Below are 11,309 nucleotides of genomic sequence, written 5' to 3'. Positions count from 1 at the left end.
AGACAGCTGTTCACTAGACTACATTTCTTCACAATCATTTTGAAACACTCTTATCTGTGGTCCTTATGTTAAGTGCTATATGCATTCATAGCTCTTGCTCTCCAGGAGTTCTTAGCATGACTGAGCTCTAGAAAATAATCTATTCCTATTCCTCTTACAGCTTTTTTTTTTCACTCATTGAATTTATTGGTACATTTTAGGTATACAGTACAGTTACATTCATCATTGGGATCTTGTACCTTTACATGACAGGTCTTGGTTCTCATTTTTCCCTTGTCCCTGCCCTCCCTTCACCCCCTCCTCCCCTCCCCATTTACAAACACTTTATTTCCATTTTTTTCATTTTCTCATATTTTTTCTTTTCCCTTATTACCTTTCCCCTACCCTTCCCACTTCCTCTACACCTTTAGCTTTTTTCTTCCTATTTCACATTGTCAATTATCTCATTAGGATCTTAAGTGCTATTATAGTTTATTCATACCAGAGAAACTATTTGGTATTTACACATGTGTAACTTATTTATTTCACTTAGGGGTATATCCTCAATATGCATCCATTTTCCTATAAATGACTCTAATTTCTCATTCTTTATGGCTGAGTAGTACTACTCTTACAGCTTTCAAAAGCCATTTGCATTCCATTGGTCAAGGTCCCATTCCATTTTTACCAACAGTGAATCTTTCTGACCATTTACACATTCCTTGCTTATAGTAGGGGAAAGTTCTCCAGTTGTAAGGGATCCTGCGAATAAACTGGGCAAACTCAGGTAATCCAAGATAATCCTTCCCATTTTAAAGACCTCAACTTTAGTCAAATCTGTAAGAATTTATTTTACCATTAGGATATGGATATCCTCAAATTGCTGTCAATCTACCGAACACATGCAATACAAGTGTGAGCTATTTCTTATACTACATTGTAAGTTGCTTGAGGTCCCTAATCTGTGTCTGTTCTACTACTGTATTTGTCACAGAATCTATCCAGTGTATTGCATACAACAGAGAGTTCAACCAACATTTGCTGAATGAGCCATAAGAACTGAAAACTTTCAAAGATTCGTTGGAACAAAGGACACACTCATGAGATTCTAAGAGTCTAAAAGAATAACCATTGCAATTTTTCCCATCTCTGGAAAATTCATGGATATTTAAATCATTTTATAAGTGTAAAATTGCTAAAGTTATTTTTTTTTTTTTGGTACCAGGGATTGAACTCGGGTCCTTGCACTTGCAAGGCAGGCCACCGAACCACTTAGCTAAATCCCCGGCATTATTTATTGTTTATATTGCTTATATATACCTATAATTATGTTAGGTGATCATGTTATATATTCAAAATGCTCTAATGGTGTTACTTTCCAGGTGGATTCCCCTCTGTTAATAGAACTTATGCCTTAATGTCTTGCAATGATGATAAGCACAAGTCAACAATTGGAAACCAGGTGCCCTAGGAAAGACTCAGCATTGCCTATCAGATGTCAGATGTGATAGGGTCAAGGGGAAATTAAGCTCTATAAGGTTGGCTTGAGCTCTCTCCCTGGACAGTTAGTTAATTGACAATTTGCAAAGTTTACTCTTAGTACCACTGAATGTAATATCTTGCTAGACTCCCCAAAGGAATGACTTTTAGGAACTATGTCTTTCATAGTTTGCACCACATAGAGTTCTGCCTTAAGTGTGCAAGGCAGCTATAGGCTCTGGAATCTACAGTTGGCAAGAGAAATAAATATTTCTGTATTGCATTTAACAATTGCAATGTATTAAGACAATTTTGTTTAAAAATTAGTAAGGGCTTTATAGCATAAAACACTGTTAAATTACACAGAAAGGATTAGATTTAGGAGATGGGGTGGACTGGGGGAGATTGGATATGCATACACAGATGGTCTTGATTGACTTTGAACACAGAGGAGCCAAGTGGGAAATGTATGATTTTTGCAGTTATATATGTTGTAAAGAAAATTGCTCTTGGTTCTTTCCTGTAAGAAAGTACAAGGAAGAAAGAGAAGGGGAGAGAACAGGATCATGTATGGAAAGGCGAAGTAGACACAACAACAGCATATGTAGCAGATGTCTGGCTGAGATGAACTAGGCGGGAGTCAGGACAGCCAAATTCCTTCCCTAGCATGTGAGTGACTGATGAGAGGAGGGAGCGTCTTTGCCAAGGCCGAATAGTGCCAGATGGGTGTCTGTTCTGTGGATAGTTGCTTAGGAATCTAGATGTAACTCCCTAACCACTCTGGCTGGTTTGTCATAAATACTGTTCTCCCACAAGGAATGGGTATCTACAGAGTTGCTTCTATTCTACCCACTTCCTTCCTTCCCACAAGGATTCATTTCCATAAGGATTCAAGATACCTGGGAAGGTCCTAGATAACCCCAGTTATTCTAAACTCTTTTCAGAGCACTTCTTCATGCCTGAACTAATATAATACTTATAAAAATATCATGAGATAGGTTTTAGAGTTAGCCTCATTATATAGATGACACCAAGTTGCTGACTGAGGATGATAGCTGATGTTGGAGCTAGGATTTGAAAGCAGGCAGTCTGGCTTCAGAGTGCCTGTTTATAACCCTGTCCTGTCTCCACATCTGTATGCTCTGACCTCTTTAAAACAAGAAGCCTTCTGAGAGCAATGGTTGCCAATTTTTCATATTTGTATTTTTCATTGGGTTAGTTTCAGTCCATAATCGGCTGGCTCCAAGGCTGGGATGGCAAACAACCATTGCAGAACAGAAACAACATAGTGCACACACAAGGGAGCAAAGGTAACAAGGGACTTTAACAGTGTCTCCCAGCCTCTTTTATCTTATTCAGACTACTTAGGAGGGTAGCACACACCCTTAATCCTAGTGCCTTTGAGCCTCGAATTACACAATGAATCAATTTCAGCTTCACATACTCTACTTCCAGACCCAAACCATAACATTCATAGAGTGTGTCAAAACACCTCTGCACAAAATAGATGTTTCACTTCATTGTCAATTGAGTGTTTACTTAATGTTTCAGTATAATTTGTCAGAGACTTGAAAAATCCTCTGTATCTTACTTAGTTGGGAATGTGTTACAGCAGTAGTAAAGGAGGACAAGGAAGTATTGGTAACACTGCAGTCAAAGAGAAAGAGCTGGGAACGGGTCAAAATGCAGAAGTATCTCTATTGTCTGTGCCTTTGTTTTTGCTTTGCTTTGTCCTCTACTTTTTCTTCCAAATCTTTTAATAACTAAGAAAATTTTCTATTTTCTTTCTCTCCATTTTATATTTGCTTAAAACCTGAATGTACAACCATGTGGATTGTGCTGCCTTCAAGCTTTAGACTGTCCCTTCTACCTTTCATTTATAAACTGTCAAATATTTCCCATCACTTCTGACTGATTTAGTGAGTCTTTTAGTCAAATTCCAAATGAGATATCTGATGGGATCAGTCATTATATCATTTTATTTTTAGTTGAATTCTGCAGCTAGACTCCTTTCTAGCCCTTACCCATTCCAGGAATGGCTGCACAAGGCTTAGACATACATGCTTTGGCTTAAGTGGAAGCCAGAGTTAAAGGGTGGGGAGGAGGTTAGAATCAGAGAATATAAAGTACAAAAATCTATGGGTAGAGAATACCCTAAAGGGGACTATGGATTTAGCAGGCTTTTCAGATGAGTACATTATTTGGCTTGTCTAGTAGAGTCATATTCATGTGAATAGGTGAAGTTATGGCTACAAGAATATTTGAAAATTTAAGATGTGGTGTCCCTGCTGTACATAATGAAATAGTGAGGTAGACTCAAAATAACCCTACAAACAGCGATCACATTTTTAGAAAGTATAATTGTGTTAAACATATTTAGAAAGTTTTGCAATGAAATTTAGGTAACTTATCCTTCCTCAAGACCCGTTTATAGAGTCAGCAAAAATAAAATTAAAACCAAAAGCCTGCAACATACCCTTCATACAGTGATTCCAAATGCCAAGAGAGCATATGCTTTTGTTTTCATTTTATGTCACAACCCTTATGATAAACATGGTGTTTACTGTTGGCTCAATATAAATCAAACTTATTTAAGAAACTTAGAAAGTACAGAAATAGTTACAGAGAGCATTCTTTTTGTCACAGCTTTAAATTTGTAATTCCCTATTCATTTTCAGAATGCCATATGGAAAAGAAATGGCATTTTAAATGGGTTTCTGAAGAACTACAGTTGACATGAACAAAAAAAAAACTTCACAAAACCACTAAATATTTGGCTAGGATTGAATCTTCTGGAGGCTTTTAAAAGTCTGAAGACAAATTGCTATGTTAAGAGAAAAAGTCTTCAGATCATGGCTGACCTATCAACGGACCAATAACTTTCCTACTAAGCAGTGAAATTATCCAATCTTCAGAATTAGCAACTTCCCTAACTAAGAAGCTTCCCTCCAAGACTTGAAATGGCTCAGTATATTGCTTTGACTTCCTTGGCACAGCCATGCCACTATCTGGTCTAGTTAGCCATTCGAACCACTTTCCCATACATCAAAGTTCCAAATTAATTCCACTAGACACTCTAAAGTGCAATTGCAATTTGCCAATTTCCATCTCATGTATCTTCCTAGAAAACAGCGGTCTATACAAAAGTCCATGATATTTTTGCTTAAACACAAATCTTGGCAAATGTCTCAGATACCCAAAATAGATACACTGCTTGATGGAGTGGTAAATGGAGCATCTCTCATATTGGGCACCAGTGCACACTTATGAAGTTAATAATAAAAGAAAAGGGGATTTACATTTAGGAATATAGTTTGAATCTTTTTGAAAGGGCTTCTAGACATAAGAACACAGTGAATTCAAGCCAGCATGCAATATGACATTATTACTAAAAAGAGGCAACTGTCTTTAAGCCAAAATTCCCAGAAAATTTTCGGATAAAATATCTTTGTATGTCAAATTCCAAGTCAGCAGTTTCAGCAAAATTGTGTATGTCAAAAGAAAATATATCAACGGTGGGTTCATATTCTGATTTCCTTGGACTTTGAAATGGTGAGAATTATGGTTTTTCTCCTTAGAATACCGGCCAAGGCTGAAAAATACTTGTTATAGAATTTCAGAGGGTAACAAAACCAGTATGCTTTATTTGTAACAAGTGCTTTGGATGTTGAAGAAATGCTACTTCAACTGAATGGAGAAACATGGAGCATCTTTCTGAACATCAATGAGAAATCTGTGAATGCTTAGCTGTTTTTCATTCTGGAGCCACAGTTGTGCACTAGACCTCATTCTACTCTCTGTGAAAGGAACTATTTGTCTTTGAGGCAAGGAGGGGATGAATGAGATCAGTATTGGCTGGCTGCTTTTCTCTCCTGATTGCATGTGAGTGGCTCAAATTTGAGCATCCTTTCTGCTCCCAACTCATTAATGAAAGATCAGGTGCAATAGTTTGTTGGAGGACAGGTAGACTAGTGCTGCTGTCAAAATTCAACTCTGCCCAGATACTTAAACACCAGCTTGCCTGACTTGGATTATTTCCTGATCTGTCTCTACAGATTATTAAGACAAAGTTCTGTTGACTTGCTGTGGTTCTGTAAGGAGGATATGGACCTGGATTTCCACTCAGGGGCCGTAAGAAGGGCTGGACATATTGAGCAGGCCTATTTCAGATTACACTCCATAATAAAAGAGCTGCATCACAAAACTTGATATATAGTTTTGGTTGTATGTAGATTATAATAATTGTGCTTTGAGCACATGTTATATTTGAAGTCAGGAAAGCTTTGTTCATGATTTAGCTTCTATTTCTTACACCAGTTGAATTTATTATTCTATGTATTTTCCATTGGTAGAAGAGGAAAGAATAATATTAATGCCTTTTGTCTTCATCACATAATTATTGTAAAAACAATGTGTTTTTTAGCTTTGTTTTTAAATTTGTGAATTTAGACAATGTTAATGATTTTTAAATTTGTTATCCACAATGAAATAAAAACATATTAGATACAACTAACTCTTATTCCATTGCTGAAATAGTACTCCCTGACACACACATACATACCAGAAAGGCTTCCTCTGAAAACACATTTAAAGATCACCTGCCTTATAGCTCCATTTTTTCTCCTTTAAGTTTTTTAGCACTTTCACTAAATGACATTATAACATATAATTACATATTTACTGATGACTTTCTTGTGTTTTTAGAATTTGAGCTCCTTTAGGGTTGAGGCATTAGCTATCCTCTTCATTCTGTATTCTCAGAACATAACAGTTTATCTGACATAGCATGAATGCTTAACAAAATTGAATGAATCCAATAAATAATAATTTTTGACTTTTTCCCTGTTTCTGGTCTAATCTTAGGCAAAATGATTTAAAAAAATGTTTTGTTCTTCTTTTTAGAAAATTAGCCTGGACTAAAGTAACAAGTTATTTTATATTCAGAGAAAAATTTAAATACATTTAGAGAAAAAAATGAATCATCTCTGTGATGGCAGGTCATCATTTAAAAATTTGCTAGATTTTGAGAAATTCATCCTTTAGTATTAGGTTTTACTACTAGGATTCAGATCCCGTCTATGGTAAAACTTTATCAGTTCCATTTTCTTCTTTTGCAAAACTATACAGTATTCACTCTTTATGTGAGCACATGTATCTCATAGTCTGATGTCAAGAGATAAAAATTCATGACCAACACCTACAGTTATCTTATTATTTTCTTTTTCCGCCAAAGTAGATAGTCAGAAGAAGAATAGCAGCCACCATTATGTTCAGAATGTGGGCATTTTCTAGTTTTTGACAGGCATGTGTGAGCAGAAGAACGTGAAAGGAAATCAAAGCCGTGTTGGTTACATGTAGCTGCTGTAGAAGTAAAGCAAAGAAAAGGCCTGTCCTGCACAACTGGCATCAAGTGTCTAAGAAGGGTGGTGCCATGAAAATTATTCCTAAATTTAAATACACACATGTAATATCTTGTAAGAAAGTTAAATTATAGCAATGTATTCAGAAATAAGAGAAATTGCAAAACCCATCAAATGGTTATTAAACATATGCATATTTGTGTCTGTTTATGTACATAAAAAACACACATGTACATGAGAAATCTAAATTCTGTCAGATAAAATGTGTTCAAGAGAAACACTTGAATGCCATATTTATTCATCAGTTTTAGTTTTTCTTTCTCTATCAGAACAAATGTCTGTCATATTTCACAATATTCTATGACATATCTCACAAAAGGAAAATGCTTAAGTTTTAATAAAACTAAATAAGAATGTTATAGTCCTATGAAAAATATACCTTCATCAAATACAGAAAAGCAAGCTTATTTCTCTGTCTTCCACTTCTTTTTACAGATCTATTTTTCTTGGTCTGCTAAAAGTTAGATCCCTGAAGGCAACATAGATTTCAGCAAGGAGTTCTGTGGATTCATCAATCTCTTGCTAAAGTGAAGAATTCACTCCCTAGCACATCTACTATTCTGAGTTCATTCCTGCTTCTCAAACCCCAAATGGAATGACTATTTATTCCTATATCTAATCATCAATCTGGCTGCTATTTTTTTACATGTTGCACAGTAGTTTGTGAAAGACAGTTCTGGAGTTTGCTATACATGACACAGGGAATCAGTGCACTGCAGTGGTTGGGTCTGAAAGCTGACAGCCTTGCCACCAGAGCAGAACAGAAGAGCTGGAAAGAGTCCATAATAACATGGAGGTTTCTTCTTGATTGGACTACAGATCTCTGACCTTACTGTACTTGGGAATGGCTGAGGCAGCAAGGATTTTTCCTATCTTTTCCCCAGGTCTAGGAAAAAATCTTTCTGTGAATCGGAAAGGAAGGCTATGTTTTCCCAAAGATTTTTAATTGCCAATAAACACTCTTGGTTTTCCCAGGATCAGTCTCCTTGATAGTAGTATAATTTTTAAAGGCATCTCACAGTTGTTCATGTCAGCATAGATAGTTCCTAGGAGATACTACTTTCTGACAGGTCTCACCCCAGATAAGGCAAATCAGTGTTCCAGAGGGATCTCTCTGCAGTGTTCAGTTGAAAGCAAACAATGCCTACTAACTTCTTGACCAATATCTTTCGTTGCTGATGACCTTTATAGCATGGAGTCTAGGGGTGCTATTCACAATACTGAACAATCAGAATGACATTAACCAGAATGAATGCTTGGCCAATCACAGCAACTGGCCTATGATGATGGGCCAATGTAATTAGCCTTATGTATTTCCCACAAGACACTCAGGGTCTTCTCCTAATTAATTATATTCTTAACACAGTAGTCCTTTGCAAGAGACCTCTGGTCAGAAATTATAGATATCTCATGCTCAAAGTTTTAAAAATTAGTTTTTATCCTTAAAATTACTCAACATTAAAATTTCTACAAATATGGGCCAGGGATTTAGCTCAGTGGTTCGGTGGCCTGCCTTGCAAGCACAAGGACCTGAGTTCAATCCCCAGTACCAATGAATACATACATAAATAAATAAATAAATAAATAAAATTTCTACAAATAGGTAACAGAACCTTCACTTGCAGTTCTCATCTTCTTCTCCAGATATTCCATTTAAAGATTATTTTCTGGGTTTCTCTCTTATTGGTGTCCCATTTCTAGTACACAGGTATGGCCTTAGCAGAGAACATCACTTCAGTTTATTTGACTTTTCTTTGTGTCTTTGTTTAAAGTGCTTTGCCAAAGGATGTAAAAATGCCTCAAAAATGAAAAAAGTATCAAAAGAAGAATAAAGAACAAAAAATAAATAAATAAGGTCCTATCAACAGTAAAACAGAAAATCTTGTTTATCTGCACCACATTCCTAAAAGTCGCTCATGCTTCCTAAATGGCTTAAAATCTCTGTGTAGGAATAATCAGCAAACAAACTGATGTTCTGCCCCTCTTCCTTTCTCTTTATATCTATCTTCCCATCTGTTTCCCATAACCGGAGCCTCGTCATTCCTATATTTTATTAGTGTGCTTTTTCTTATCACCCAGGTGATGTTTGCCTGACATATCCAATGAATCTAAAAACAAACATTTGAGGGGCTGAAAGTAATACCGTGGATGTACAGACTCACTTCATGATTCCTTTCTTCACCACCAAGGTGGGCAGTGGATGGAACCCCTCCATACTCATCCTGTTACCTCCAAGTGAATGTATATTTCTTCCCCTTTAAAGGAATCTCAATGCTGATTTTGTCTGCATGAAAATATCTTTGGACAGAGGAAGTGGAGCAGAAACTCTTTCCTACCTCCCATTTTCCACCACATCCCAGTTCCTTGCAGTGATCCTAGTGGCATTTCAGTGGAAACAGATGCTTCCTCTTTCTCAAATGTTTAGAGTTGCTACAAGATTTGGGTCCTTTGTACATCATGTTACTCCCCCAGGGAACTTTCCCCAGACATCTCAGAGCATTTAATATAGCATCATAGTACAACATTATGGCTGCACTCTTCTATTGCATATGAGCTTTTTGAGATCGGGGCTTATCATTGTTTTAAAAATCTGTTTCCTCAGTACTTATCCCACAACTGAGTTCTTAGTCAATATTTTGTATGAATGAATGAATTATTCAGTCAAAGAATATAGCCGAGCTTGGATCCCGAATCCTACACTTGGGTGCCATCTGTACCTGACCCACTTGGAGCTGACCTTGTTCTGGGATGTAGACCCACTACTTTGTTTTCCCTGACCCAAGGGTGAACAAGAATGAATAACAAAGAGACATGGAGTCAGTTTAACATGTTAGCAGCTGGAGGGCTCTTGCTTCCTGGTAGGCAGAGGACTTACCTGACTCATCTTGCCTTTATCACCCAAACACTGTACATGCAATGAAAGTAACACAAGATTCATCTGCTTTCCAGTGCCCATTAGTACATACTCTGGGAAACAATTTAAGCTTAGCTGTATTAAATTTTCCCTAGAATCTGCAGTATGCAATCACTTCTTAGTGCAGCCTTTTTCCTTTGTACTCACAGAGCAGGCCAATTAGACCTCCGTTCTCATCTGGCCTCCCAATAGAGTGGAGTTTGAATCTTTTTTACTAGTTCAGAAAAATTTTTGTGAGTTGCTCCTCTATGTGACCTGATTTTGAGAATATTTTTACTTGTCTGGAAGATAGGAAGGGTCAGAGACATGCATCAGATGTCTACAAACCATGTAGAACTGATTTTAAAAATATGATAAATAATGAAAAAAAGTTAGTGGAGTCAGATTACATGAAATTTGAAGTTCTATATTCTTTGATTGAACTCAGGGACTCACCTTTATGGAAAGATCCAGGAGAAAGACAAAGTAAATAATTCATTTCTCTTAGACAAATATAACTTGACAAAAAAATAAATGGACAAAAAGTAGGTTGAAACTTTTCTCTAAGTAATTTGCATTACGATTTTCTTACAGTGTTGATCAGAACTTTTTTCTGAAAAGTGTATCAGTTGAAAGGTCAATTATTCTCCCTTTTGTTTTGCAGAGCTAATGGGGTGAATATGTCTTTGTGCCAGTTTTTTATTTTAAAAATGAGGATTAAAAAAGCTGCATTCTCCACGTTATAAAAAGTAAATACACATAAAAGCAATACATTTAAAAGCAACTGGAAAAAATGTTTTACAAATCATTATGGCTACATAAAATCTAACGTAACATGGGCTTATTTTCAAGACTATGTTAAGTGTACTGGGCACTTCTCTTTCAGCTGTGGAGGTAGGGCAAACTTTCTTTTTATCTGGTGAGAAGAGAGCACATTTCCTTATGCAGAAAAGCAGAAATTCATAGCTGAGTCATTTAAGCAACATGTCTATCCTTTCTACTTTCTTATGGCTTCCTGGTAGTACTGCAGTGATGATTATCACTGAAAATCTCAGAACGTTGAGCAAATGACACCTGCAGAGAAAGAGAAGTGATGAAATACACGGGCCTCCCTGCTAGTAGAGGCTTCAGCCAGCTACAGAAATAGCACACGGAAGTATGGCTTCAGTATTTTGATCTAAGCTGTCAGCCTCTGCATATGAAGTTATCTTAACCTTATAAGATAATTTTATTTTCTCTTTGAAAGAAATGGGAGAATCCTATCAGTTTTTTTTTTTCAAATCACACACTGTAGCGCCTTCTAGTCTCACAAGCTATCTGTACTGTACTTGGCTTGAATTCACTCATTCAGCAACCATAGACTTTCAATTATAGGACCCTAGGCTAGTCCATCATTCCCAAACTTACAATGACATCTTGGGAAAGTTCATCTATGTGTTGATAGAAATGAAAAAATATTAGCTCAATGGTGCCATGCCTGCCTCAGAAGTGCAAGGTCCTAAATTCAAACTCTGGTAACAGAAAAAAAAAAAAAAAAG

The sequence above is a fragment of the Fukomys damarensis genome, unplaced genomic scaffold (genome assembly GCF_012274545.1).
Source record: "Fukomys damarensis isolate Sample0158 unplaced genomic scaffold, DMR_v1.0_HiC HiC_scaffold_24, whole genome shotgun sequence".
Classification (NCBI taxonomy): domain Eukaryota; kingdom Metazoa; phylum Chordata; class Mammalia; order Rodentia; family Bathyergidae; genus Fukomys; species Fukomys damarensis.
This window is presented reverse-complemented; position numbering follows the sequence as displayed.